This window comes from Brassica napus, chromosome A9, assembly GCF_020379485.1.
Source record: "Brassica napus cultivar Da-Ae chromosome A9, Da-Ae, whole genome shotgun sequence".
NCBI lineage: Eukaryota > Viridiplantae > Streptophyta > Magnoliopsida > Brassicales > Brassicaceae > Brassica > Brassica napus.
Genome location: NC_063442.1, coordinates 5,353,186 through 5,366,453, shown reverse-complemented (window position 1 = coordinate 5,366,453; position 13,268 = coordinate 5,353,186).

Sequence of the window (13,268 nt, the reverse complement as noted above, 5' to 3'; positions counted from 1 at the left end):
GACAATACTGTTTTAATACATATATGAATCAAGTAATAAAATATGATGAAGTTCAAAGAGGTTTGGAACCTTTGTTGTCTCCGTTTCTCTAGGGAATAGCAATTTTATAGTGGTTAGTCTAATGATTTAGGGAGTATTTACAGTTTTGCTAAATTAATTGATAAAAAAATTAGAACGATTTACATGTACCATGAAAAGGAGTTTATCATAAATTAATACAAATGTATAATGTGGTTATAAATTTTAAAACAAATTAAAAGATTATAGGCTTCATATATAGATCATTTACCGAAAACTCACTATTTTCATAGGGGGGTACACATAGATTTTGAGAAAAATTCAAAACAATTTGACAATATTGTTTTAATGCATAGTTGAATCATGTAATAACATATGATGAATTTCAAAGAGGTTTGGAACTTTTGTTGTCTCCGTTTCTCTAGGGAATAGAAATTTTATAGTGGTTATCCCAATGATTTAGGGAGTATTTGCAGTTTTTCTAAATTAATGGATAAAAAATTAGAACGATGTCCATGTACCATGAAAAAAGTTTATCATACATTAATACAAAGGTATAGTGTGGTTTTAAATTTTAAAACAAATTTAAAGATTATAGGTTTCATATATAGAGCATTTACCGAAAACTCACTATTTTCGTAGGGGGGGGGGGGTACACATAGATTTTGAGAAAAATTCAAAAAATTTGACAATACTGTTTTAATACATATATGAATCATGTAATAAAATATGATGAAGTTCAAAGAGGTTTGGAACCTTTGTTGTCTCCGTTTCTCTAGGAAATAGCAATTTTATAGTGGTTAGTCCAATGATTTAGGGAGTATTTGCAGTTTTGCTAAATTAATTGATAAAAAATTAGAACGATTTACATGTACCATGAAAAGGAGTTTATCATAAATTAATACAAATGTATAATGTGGTTATAAATTTTAAAACAAACTAAAAGATTATAGGCTTCATATATAGATCATTTATCGAAAACTCACTATTTTCGTAGGGGGGTACACATATATTTTGAGAAAAATTCAAAAAATTTGACAATACTGTTTTAATGCATAGTTGAATCATGTAATAACATATGATGAATTTCAAAGAGGTTTGGAACCTTTGTTGTCTCCGTTTCTCTAGGGAATAGCAATTTTATAGTGGTTATTCCAATGATTTATGGAGTATTTGCAGTTTTGCTAAATTAATGGATAAAAAATTAGAACGATGTCCATGTACCATGAAAAGGAGATTATCATACATTAATACAAATGTATAATGTGGTTTTAAATTTTAAAACAAATTTAAAGATTATAGGCTTCAATATATAGAGCATTTACCGAAAACTCACTCTTTTCGTAGGGGGGTACACATAGATTTTGAGAAAAATTCAAAAAAATTGAGAATACTGTTTTAATACATATATGAATCATGAAATAACATATGATGAAGTTCAAAGAGGTTTGTAACCTTTGTTGTCTCCGTTTCTCTAGGGAATAGCAATTTTATAGTGGTTAGTCCAATGATTTAGAGAGTATTTGCAGTTTTTTCTAAATTAATGGATAAAAAATTAGAACGATGTCCATATACCATGAAAAATAGTTTATCATAAATTAATACAAATGTATAATGTGGTTATAAATTTTAAAACGAAATAAAAGATTATAGGCTTCATATATAGAGCATTTACCGAAAACTCATTATTTTCGTAGGGGGGGTACTATAGATTATCATACATTAATACAAAATTATATTGTGGTTTTAAATTTTAAAACAAATTTAAAGATAATAGGCTTCAATATATAGAGCATATACCGAAAACTCAATATTTCCGTAGGGGTTAACACAAAGATTTTAAGAAAAATTCAAAAAATATGACAATTCTGTTTTAATACATAGTTGAATCATGTAATAACATAGGATGAAGTTCAAAGAGGTTTGAAACCTTTGTTGTCTCCGTTTCTCTAGGGAATAGCAATTTTATAGTGGTTAGTCTAATGATTTAGGAAGTATTTGCAGTTTTGCTAAATTAATGGATAAAACATTAGAACGATTTCCATTTACCATGAAAAGGAGATTATCACACATTAATACAAAGGTATAATGTGGTTTTAAATTTTAAAACAAATTTAAAGATTATAGGCTTCATATATAGATTATTTACCGAAAACTCACTATTTTGGTAGGGGGGTACACATAGATTTTGAAAAAAATTCAAAATATTTGAGAATACTGTTTTAATACATATATGAATCATGGAATAACATATGATGAAGTTCAAAGAGGTTTGAAACCTTTGTTGTCTCCGTTTCTCTAGGGAATAGCAATTTTATAGTGGTTAGTCTAATGATTTAGGGAGTATTTGCAGTTTTGCTAAATTAAAGGATAAAAAATTAGAACGATGTCCATGTACCATGAAAAGGAGATTATCATACATTAATACAAAGGTATAATGTGGTTTTAAATTTTAAAACAAATTTAAAGATTATAGGCTTCATATATAGATCATTTACCGAAAACTCACTATTTTCGTAGGGGGGTACACATAGATTTTGAGAAAAATTCAAAAAATTTGAGAATACTGTTTTAATACATATATGAATCATGGAATAACATATGATGAATTTCAAAGAGGTTTGGAACCTTTGTTGTCTCCGTTTCTCTAAGGAATAGCAATTTTATAGTGGTTAGTCCAATGATTTAGGGAGTATTTGCAGTTTTGCTAAATTAATGGATAAAAAATTAGAACGATGTCCATGTACCATGAAAAAGAGATTATCATACATTAATACAAAATTATATTGTGGTTTTAAATTTTAAAAAAATTTAAAGATTATAGGCTTCAATATATAGAGCATTTACCGAAAACTCAATATTTTCGTAGGGGTTGTTAACACATAGATTTTGAGAAAAATTCAAAAAATATGACAATTCTGTTTTAATACATAGTTGAATCATGTAATAACATAGGATGAAGTTCAAAGAGGTTTGGAACCTTTGTCGTCTCCGTTTCTCTAGGGAATAGCAATTTTATAGTGGTTAGTCTAATACATAATGTGGTTATAAATTTCAAAGAGGTTTGGAACCTTTATTGTCTCCGTTTCTCTAGGGAATAGCAATTTTATAGTGGCTAGTCCAATGATTTAGGGAGTATTTGCAGTTTTGCTAAATTAATGGATAAAAAATTAGAACGATGTCCATGTACCATGAAAAGAAGTTTATCATAAATTAATATAAATTTATAATGTGGTTAAAAATTTTAAAACGAATTAAAAGATTATAGGTTTCATATATAGAGCATTTGTTGAAAACTCACTATTTTCGTAGGGGGGGGGGTACACATAGATTTTGAGAAAAATTCAAAAAAATTGAGAATACTGTTGTAATACATATTTTAATCATGTAATAAAATATGATGAAGTTCAAAGAGGTTTGGAACCTTTGTTGTCTCCGTTTCTCTAAGGAATATCAATTTTATAGTGGTTAGTCTAATGATTTAGTGAGTATTTGCAGTTTTGCTAAATTAATGGATAAAAAATTAGAACGATGTCCATGTACCATGAAAATGAGTTTATTATAAATTAATACAAATGTATAATGTGGTTATAAATTTTAAAACGAATTAAAAGATTATAGGCTTCATATATAGATCATTTACCGAAACTCACTATTTTCGTAGGGTACACATAGATTTTGAGAAAAAATTCAAAAAATTTGACAATACTGTTTTAATGTATAGTTGAATCATGTAACAACATATGATGAATTTCAAAGAGGTTTGGAACCTTTGTTGTCTCCGTTTCTCTAGGGAATATAAATTTTATAGTGGTTAGTCCAAGGATTTAGGGAGTATTTGTAGTTTTGCTAAATTAATGGATAAAAAATTAGAACAATGTCCATGTACCATGAAAAGAAGTTTATCATACATTAATACAAAGGTATAATGTGGTTTTAAATTTTAAAACAAATTAAAAGATTATAGGCTTCATATATAGATCATTTACCAAAAACTCACTATTTTCATAGGGGTACACATAGATTTTGAGAAAAATTCATAAAATTTGACAATACTGTTTTAATGCATAGTTGAATCATGTAATAACATATGATGAATTTCAAAGAGGTTTGGAACCTTTGTTGTCTCCGTTTCTCTAGGGAATAGCAATTTTATAGTGGTTAGTCCAATGATTTAGGGAGTATTTGCAAGTTTGCTAAATTAAAGGATAAAACATTAGAACGATGTCCATGTACCATGAAAAGAAGTTTATCATACATTAATACAAAGGTATAATGTGGTTTTAAATTTTAAAACAAATTTAAAGATTATAGGCTTAATATATAGAGCATTTACCGAAAACTCACTATTTTTGTAGGGGGGTACACATAGATTTTGAGAAAAATTCAAAAAATATGAGGATACTGTTTTAATATATATATGAGTTATGGAATAACATATGATGAAGTTCAAAGAGGTTTGTAACCTTTGTTGTCTCCGTTTCTATAAGGAATAGCAATTTTATAGTGGTTAGTCCAATGATTTAGGGAGTATTTGCAGTTTTGCTAAATTAATGGATAAAACATTAGAACGATGTCCATGTACCTTAAAAAGAAGTTTATCATACATTAATACAAAGGTAAAATGTGGTTTCAAATTTTAAAACTAATTTAAATATTATTGGCTTCATATATAGAGCATTTACCGAAAATTCACTATTTTCGTAGGGGGGGGGGTACACATAGATTTTGAGAAAAAATCAAAAAATTTGAGAATACTGTTTTAATACATATTTGAAGCATGTAATAATATATGATGAATTTCAAATAGGTTTGGAACATTTGTTGTCTCCGTTTCTCTAGGGAATAGCAATTTTATAATGGTTATCCCAATGATTTAGGGAATATTTGCAGTTTTGCTAAATTAATGGATAAAAAATTAGAACGATGTCCACGTACCATGAAAAGAAGTTTATCATAAATTAATACAAATGTATAATGTGGTTATAAATTTTAAAACGAATTAAAACATTATAGGCTTCATATATAGATCATTTACCGAAAAATCACTATTTTCGTAGGGGGGTACACATAGATTTTGAGAAAAATTCATAAAATTTGACAATACTTAATGCATAGTTGAATCATGTAATAACATATGATGAATTTCAAAGAGGTTTGAAACCTTTGTTGTCTTGTTTCTCTAGGGAATAGCAATTTTATAGTGGTTAGTCCAATGATTTAGTGAGTATTTGCAGTTTTGCAAAATTAATGGATAAAAAGTTAGAACGATGTCCATGTACCATGAAAATAAGTTTATCATACATTAATACAAAGGTATAATGTGGTTTTAAATTTTAAAACAAATTTAAAGATTATAGGCTTCATATATAGAGCATTTACCGAAAACTCTCTGTTTAATTACATAGTTAAAGATTATAGGCTTCAATATATAGAGCATTTATCGAAAACTCAATATTTCCTTAGGGTTAACACATAGATTTTGAAAAAATTTCAAAAAAAATATGACAATTCTGTTTTAATACATAGTTGAATCATGTAATAACATAGGATGAAGTTCAAAGAGGTTTGGAATATTTGTTGTCTCCGTTTCTCTAGGGAATAGCAATTTTATGGTGGCTAGTCCAATGATTTAGGGAGTATTTTCAGTTTTGCTAAATTAATTGATAAAAAATTAGAACGATTTCCATGTACCATGAAAGGAGTTTATCATACATTAATACAAATGTATAATGTGGTTTTAAATTTTAAAACAAATTTAAAGATTATAGGCTTCAATATATAGAGCATTTACCGAAAACTCACTATTTTCGTAAGGGGGTACACACAGATTTTGAGAAAAATTCATAAAATTTGACAATACTGTTTAATTACATAGTTGAATCATTTAATAACATATGATGAAGTTCAAAGAGGTTTGGAACCTTTGTTGTCTCCGTTCTCTAGGAAAATAGCAATTTTATAGTGGTTAGTCCAATAATTTAGGGAGTATTTGCAGTTTTACTAAATTAATGGATAAAAAATTAGAACGATGTCCATGTACCATGAAAAGAAGTATATCATACATTAATACAAAGGTATAATGTGGTTTTAAATTTTAAATTTTTTTTAAAGATTATAGGCTTCATATATAGAGCATTTACCGAAAACTCACTATTTTCGTAGGGGTTAACACATAGATTTTGAAAAAAAAATAAAAAATTGAAAATACTGTTTTTATACATATTTGAATCATGTAATAACATATGATGAATTTCAAAGAGGTTTGGAACCTTTGTTGTCTCCGTTTCTCTAGGGAATAACAATTTTATAGTGGTTAGTCCAATGATTTAGAGAGTATTGGCAGTTTTGCTAAATTAATGGATAAAAAATTAGAACGATGTCCATGTAACATGAAAAGAAGTTTATCATACATTAATACAAAGGTATAATGTTGTTTTAAATTTTAAAATAAATTTAAAGGATTATAGGCTTCATATATAGAGCATTTACCGAAAACTCACTATTTTCGTAGGAGGGTACACATAGATTTTGAGAAAAATTCAAAAAAATTGAGGATACTGTTTTAATACATATATGAATCATGGAATAACATATGATGAAGTTAAAAGAGGTTTGTAACCTTTGTTGTCTCCGTTTCTCTAGGGAATAGCAATTTTATAGTGGTTAGTCCAATGATTTAGGGAGTATTTGGAGTTTTGCTAAATTAATGGATAAAAAATTAGAACGATGTCCATGTACCATAAAAAAAAGTTTATCATACATTAATACAAAGGTATAATGTGGTTTTAAATTTTAAAATAAATTTAAAGATTATAGGTTTCATATATAGAGTATTTACCGAAAACTCACTATTTTCGTAGGGGGGTACACATAGATTTTGAGAAAAATTCAAAAAATTTGACAATACTGTTTAAATGCATAGTTGAATCATGTAATAACATATGATGAATTTCAAAGAGGTTTGAAACCTTTGTTGTCTCCGTTTCTCTAGGGAATAGCAATGTTATAGTGGTTAGTCCAATGATTTAGGAAGTATTTGCAGTTTTGCTAAATTAATGGATAAAAAATTAGAACGTTGTCCATGTACCATAAAAAAGAGATTATCATACATTAAAACAAATGTATAATGTGGTTTTAAATTTTAAAACAAATTTAAAGATTATAGGCTTCAATATATAGAGCATTTACCGAAAACTCACTATTTTTGTAAGGTTTAACCCATAGATTTTGAGAAAAATTCAAAAATATTAAAATTTTATTTAAATGCATAGTTGCATCCTTCACTAAAATATGATGAAGGTCAAAGAGGTTTGGAACCTTTTTGTCTCCGTTTTTTTAGAGAATAGCGATTTTATAGTGGTAGTCCACCAATTTAGGGAATATTATGAAGTTTTACTAAATTAATTGATAAAAAAATTAAAAAGATATCCATGTTACATGAAAATGAGTTTAATATACATTAATACAAGTGTAGAATGTGTTTAGAAATTTTAAAACCATCCCAAAGATCATAGGCTTCATTATTAGAGCATTTACCGAAAAATTCATTATTAGCCCACAGATTTTGAGAAAAATTCAAAAATTCAAATTTTTTGTTGTAATGCATAGTTGCATCCTTCACTAACATATGATGAAGGTCAAAGAGGTTTGGAACTTTTGTGTGTCCGTTTTTCTGGAGAAAGGCGATTTTATAGTGGTTAGTCCACTAATTTAGGGAGTATTATGAAGTTTTACTAAATTAATTGACAAAAAATTAAAACGATGTCCATGTACCATGAAACAAAGTTTAATATACATTAATACAAATGTATAATGTGTTTAGAAATTTTAAAACAACCCCAAAGATCATATGCTTCATTATTAGAGCCTTTAACCCATAGATTTTGAGAAAAATTCAAAAATATAAAAATTCTGTTTTAGTGCATATTTGCATCCTTCAATAACATATGATGAATGTTAAAGAGGTTTGGAACTTTTGTTGTCTCCGTTTCCCTAGAAAATAGTGATTTTATAATGGTTAGTCCATAATTTATGAAGTATTATGAAGTTCTACTAAATTAATTGACAAAAAATTAAAACGATACCCATGTACCATGAAAATGAGTTTAATATACATTACTACAAATGTAGAATGTGTTTAGAAATTTTAAAACAACCCCAAAGATCATATGCTTCATTATTAGAGCATTTACCGAAAAATTCAGTATTTTCGTAGGGATTAATTAGCCCATAGATTTTGAGAAAAATTCAAAAATATGATAAATCTGTTTAAATGCATAGTTGCATCCTTCAGTAACATATATTGAAGGTCAAAGAGGTTTCGACCTTTTGTTGTCTCCATTTCCCTAGAAAATAATGATTTTATAGTGGTTAGTCCACCAATTTAGGGAGTATTATGATGTTTTACTAAATTAATTGACAAAAAATTAAAATGATGCCAACGAACCATGGAAGAGAGTTTAATATACATTATTAAAAATTTAGAATGTGTTTAAAAATTTTAAAACAACACCAAAGATCATAGGTTTCAGTATTAGAGCATTTACCGAAAAAATCAATATTTTCGTAGGGGGTTAAACCCATAGATTTTGAGAAAAATTCAAAAATATTAAATTCTATTTTAATGCATAGTTGCATCCGTCACTAACATATGATGAAGGTCAAAGAGGTTTGGAACCTTTTTGTCTCCGTTTTTCTAGAGAATAGCGATTTTATAGTGGTTAGTCCACCAATTTAGGGAGTATTATGAAGTTTTACTAAATTAATTGATAAAAAATTAAAACGATATCCATGTTACATGAAAATGAGTTTAATATACATTAATACAAGTGTAGAATGTGTTTAGAAATTTTAAAACAACCCCAAAGATCATAGGCTTCATTATTAGAGCATTTACCGAAAAATTCAGTATTTTCGTAGGGGTTAGCCCATAGATTTTGAGAAAAATTCAAAAATTCAAAATTTTGTTTTAATGCATATTTGCATCCTTCACTAACATATGATGAAGGTCAAAGAGGTTTGGAACTTTTGTGTCTCCGTTTTTCTGGAGAAAGGCGATTTTATAGTAGTTAGTCCACCAATTTAGGGAGTATTATGAAGTTTTACTAAATTAATTGACAAAAACTTAAAACGATGCCCATGTACCATGAAACAGAGTTTAATATACATTAATACAAATGTAGAATGTGTTTAGAAATTTTAAAACAACTCCAAAGATCATATGCTTCATTATTAGAGCATTTACCGAAAAATTCAGTATTTTTGAATGGGTTAACTCATAGATTTTGAGAAAATTTCAAAAAAATGAAAATTCTATTTTAGTGCATAGTTGCATCCTTCCTAACATATGATGAAGGTCAAAGAGTTTTGGAACTTTTGTTGTCTCCGTTTCCCTAGAAAATAGCGATTTTATAATGGTTAGTCCACCAATTTAGGGAGTATTATGAAGTTTTACTAAATTAATTGACAAAAAATTAAAACGATGCCCATCTACCATGAAAATGAGTTTAATATACATTACTACAAATGTAGAATGTGTTTAGAAATTTTAAAACAACCCCAAAGATCATATGCTTCATTATTAGAGCATTTACTGACAAATTCAGTATTTTCGTAGGGGTTATCCCATAGATTTTGAGAGAAATTCAAAAATACGAAAAATCTGTTTAATGCATAGTTGCATCATTAACTAACATATGATGAAGGTCAAAGAGGTTTTAAACCTTTTTTGTCTCTGTTTTTCTAGAGAATAGCGATTTTATAGTGGTTAGTACACCAATTTATGGAGTATTAAGAAGTTTTACTAAATTAATTGACAAAAGATTAAAACGATACCCATGTACCATGAAACAGAGTTTAATATACATTAATACAAATGTAGAATGTGTTTAGAAATTTTAAAATAACCTCAAAGATCATAGGCTTCATTATTAGAGCATTTACCTAAAAAATCAGTATTTTTGTAGGGTTAACCCATAGATTTTGAGAAAAATTCAAAAATATGAAAATTCTGTTTTACTGCATAGTTGCATCCTTCACTAACATATGATAAAGGTCAAAGAGTTTTGGAACTTTTGTTGTCTCGGTTTCCCTAGAAAATAGCGATTTTATAGTGGTTAGTCCACCAAATTAGGGAGTATTATAAAGTTTTACTAATTTAATTGACAAAAAATTGAAACGATGTCTATGTACCAATGAAGGGAGTTTAATATACATTAATACAAATGTAGAATGTGTTTAGAAATTTTAAAACAGAACTAAAGATCATACGCTTCAGTATATAGAGCATTTACCGAAAAACTCAGTATTTTCGTAGGGGTTAACCCATAGATTTTGAGAAAAATTCAAAAATATGAAAATTCTGTTTTAGTGCATAGTTGCATCCTTCAATAACATATGATGAATGTTAAAGAGGTTTGGAACTTTTGTTGTCTCCGTTTCCCTAGAAAATAGCGATTTTATATTGGTTAGTCCACCAATTTAGGGAGTATTATGATGTTTTACTAAATTAATTGACAAAAACTTAAAACGATGCCCATACCATGAAATAGTTTAATACATTAATACAAATGTAGAATGTGTTTAGAAATTTTAAAACAACCCAAAGATCATATGCTTCATTATTAGAGCATTTACCGAAAAATTCAGTATTTTCGAAGGGGTTAACCCATAGATTTTGAGAAAATTTCAAAAAAATGAAAATTCTGATTTAGTGCATAGTTGCATCCTTCCTAACATATGATGAAGGTCAAAGAGGTTTGGAACTTTTGTTGTCTCCGTTTCCCTAGAAAATAGCATTTATAGTGGTTAGTCCACCAATTTAGGGAGTATTATGAAGTTTTACTAATTAATTGACAAAAATTAAAACGATGCCATGTACCATGAAAATGAGTTTAATATACATTAATACAAATGTAGAATGTGTTTAGAAATTTTAAAAAAACCCCAAGATCATATGCTTCATTATTAGCATTTACCGAAAAATTCAGTATTTTCGTAGGGGTTAGCCCATAGATTTGAGAGAAAATTCAAAAATATGAAAATCTGTTTTAATGCATAGTTGCATCCTTCACTAACATTTGATGAAGGTCAAAGAGGTTTGGACCTTTTTGTTGTCTCATTTCCCTAGAAAATAGCGATTTATAGTGGTTAGTCCACCAATTTAGGGAGTATTATGAAGTTTTACTAAATTAATTGACAAAAAATTAAACGATGCCATGTACCATGAAAGAGAGTTTAATATACATTAATAAAAATTTAGAATGTGTTTAAAAATTTAAAACAACACCAAAGATCATAGCTTCATATTAGAGCATTTACCGAAAAAATCAATATTTTCGTAGGGGTAACCCATAGATTTTGAGAAAAATTTAAAATATTAAAATTCTGTTTTAATGCATAGTTGCATCCTTCACTAACATATGATGAAGGTCAAAGAGGTTTGGAACCTTTTTGTCTCCGTTTTCTCTAGAAAATAGCGATTTTATAGTGGTTAGTCCACCAATTTAGGAAATTATGAAGTTTTACTAATTATTAATACAAAAAATTAAACGATATCCATGTACTGAAAATGAGTTTAATATACATTAATACAAGTAGAATGTGTTTAGAAATTTTAAACACCCCAAAGATCATAGGCTTCATTATTAGAGCATTTACCGAAAATTCAGTATTTTCGTAGGGGTTAGCCATAGATTTGAGAAAAATTCAAAAATTGAAAATTTTTTTTTAATGCATAGTTGCATCCTTCACTAACATATGATGAGGTCAAAGAGGTTTGGAACTTTGTGTCTCCGTTTTTTTGAGAAATACGATTTTATAGTGGTTAGTCCACCAATTTAGGGAGTATTATGAAGTTTTACTAAATTAATTGACAAAAATTAAACGATGCCCATGTACCATGAAAGAGTTTAATATACATTAATACAAATGTAGAATGTGTTTAGAAATTTAAAACAACCCAATATCATAGCTTCATCATTATTAGAGCCTTTACCGAAAAACTCAGTATTTTGGTAGGGGGTTGGTTAACCCATAGATTTTGGGAAAAATTTAAAAATATGAAAATTCTGTTTTAGTGGATATTTGCATCCTTCATAACATATGATGAAGGTCAAAGAGGTTTGGAACTTTGTTGTCTCCTTTTCCCTAGAAATAGCGATTTTATAGTGTTAGTCACCAATTTATGGAGTATTATGAAGTTTTACTAAATTAATTGACAAAAAATTAAAACGATACCCATGTACCATGAAAATGAGTTTAATATACATTACTACAAATGTAGAATGTGTTTAGAAATTTTAAAACAATCCCAAAGATCATATGCTTCATTATTAGAGCATTTACCGAAAAATTCAGTATTTTCGTAGGGATTAGCCCATAGATTTTGAGAAAAATTCAAAAATATGATAAATCTGTTTTAATGCATAGTTGCATCCTTCAGTAACATATGATGAAGGTCAAAGAGGTTTGGACTTTTGTTGTCTCCATTTCCCTAGAAAATAGCGATTTTATAGTGGTTAGTCCACCAATTTAGGGAGTATTATGATGTTTTACTAAATTAATTGACAAAAATTAAAACGATGCCAACGTACCATGGAAGAGAGTTTAATATACATTATAAAATTTAAATGTGTTTAGAAATTTTTTAAAACAACACCAAAGCATAGGTTTCAGTATTAGAGCATTTACCGAAATTAAGTATTTTCGTTGTAGGGGTTAACCATAGATTTTGAGAAAATTCAAAAATATTAATTCTATTTAAATGCATAGTTGCATCCTTCACTAACATATGATGAAGGTCAAAGAGGCTTGGACCTTTTGTTCTCCGTTTTTCTAGAGAATAGCGATTTTATAGTGGTTAGTCCACCATTTAGGGAGTAGTATGAAGTTTTACTAATTAATTGACAAAAAATTAAAACGATATCCATGTTAACATGAAAATGAGTTTAATATACATTAAAACAAGTGTAGAATGTGTTTAGAAATTTAAAACAACCCCAAAGATCATTGGTTCATTATTCGAGCATTTACCGAAAAAATCAGTATTTTCGTAGAGGTTAGCCCATAGATTTTTGAGAAAATTCAAAAATTCAAAATTTTGTTTTAATCATAGTTGCATCCTTCACTAACATATGATGAAGGTCAAAGAGGTTTGGAACTTTGTTGTCTCCGTTTTTTCTTTTCCTGGAAAAGGCCGATTTTATACATATAGTTATCCAAACCAATTTAGGAGTATTATGAAGTTT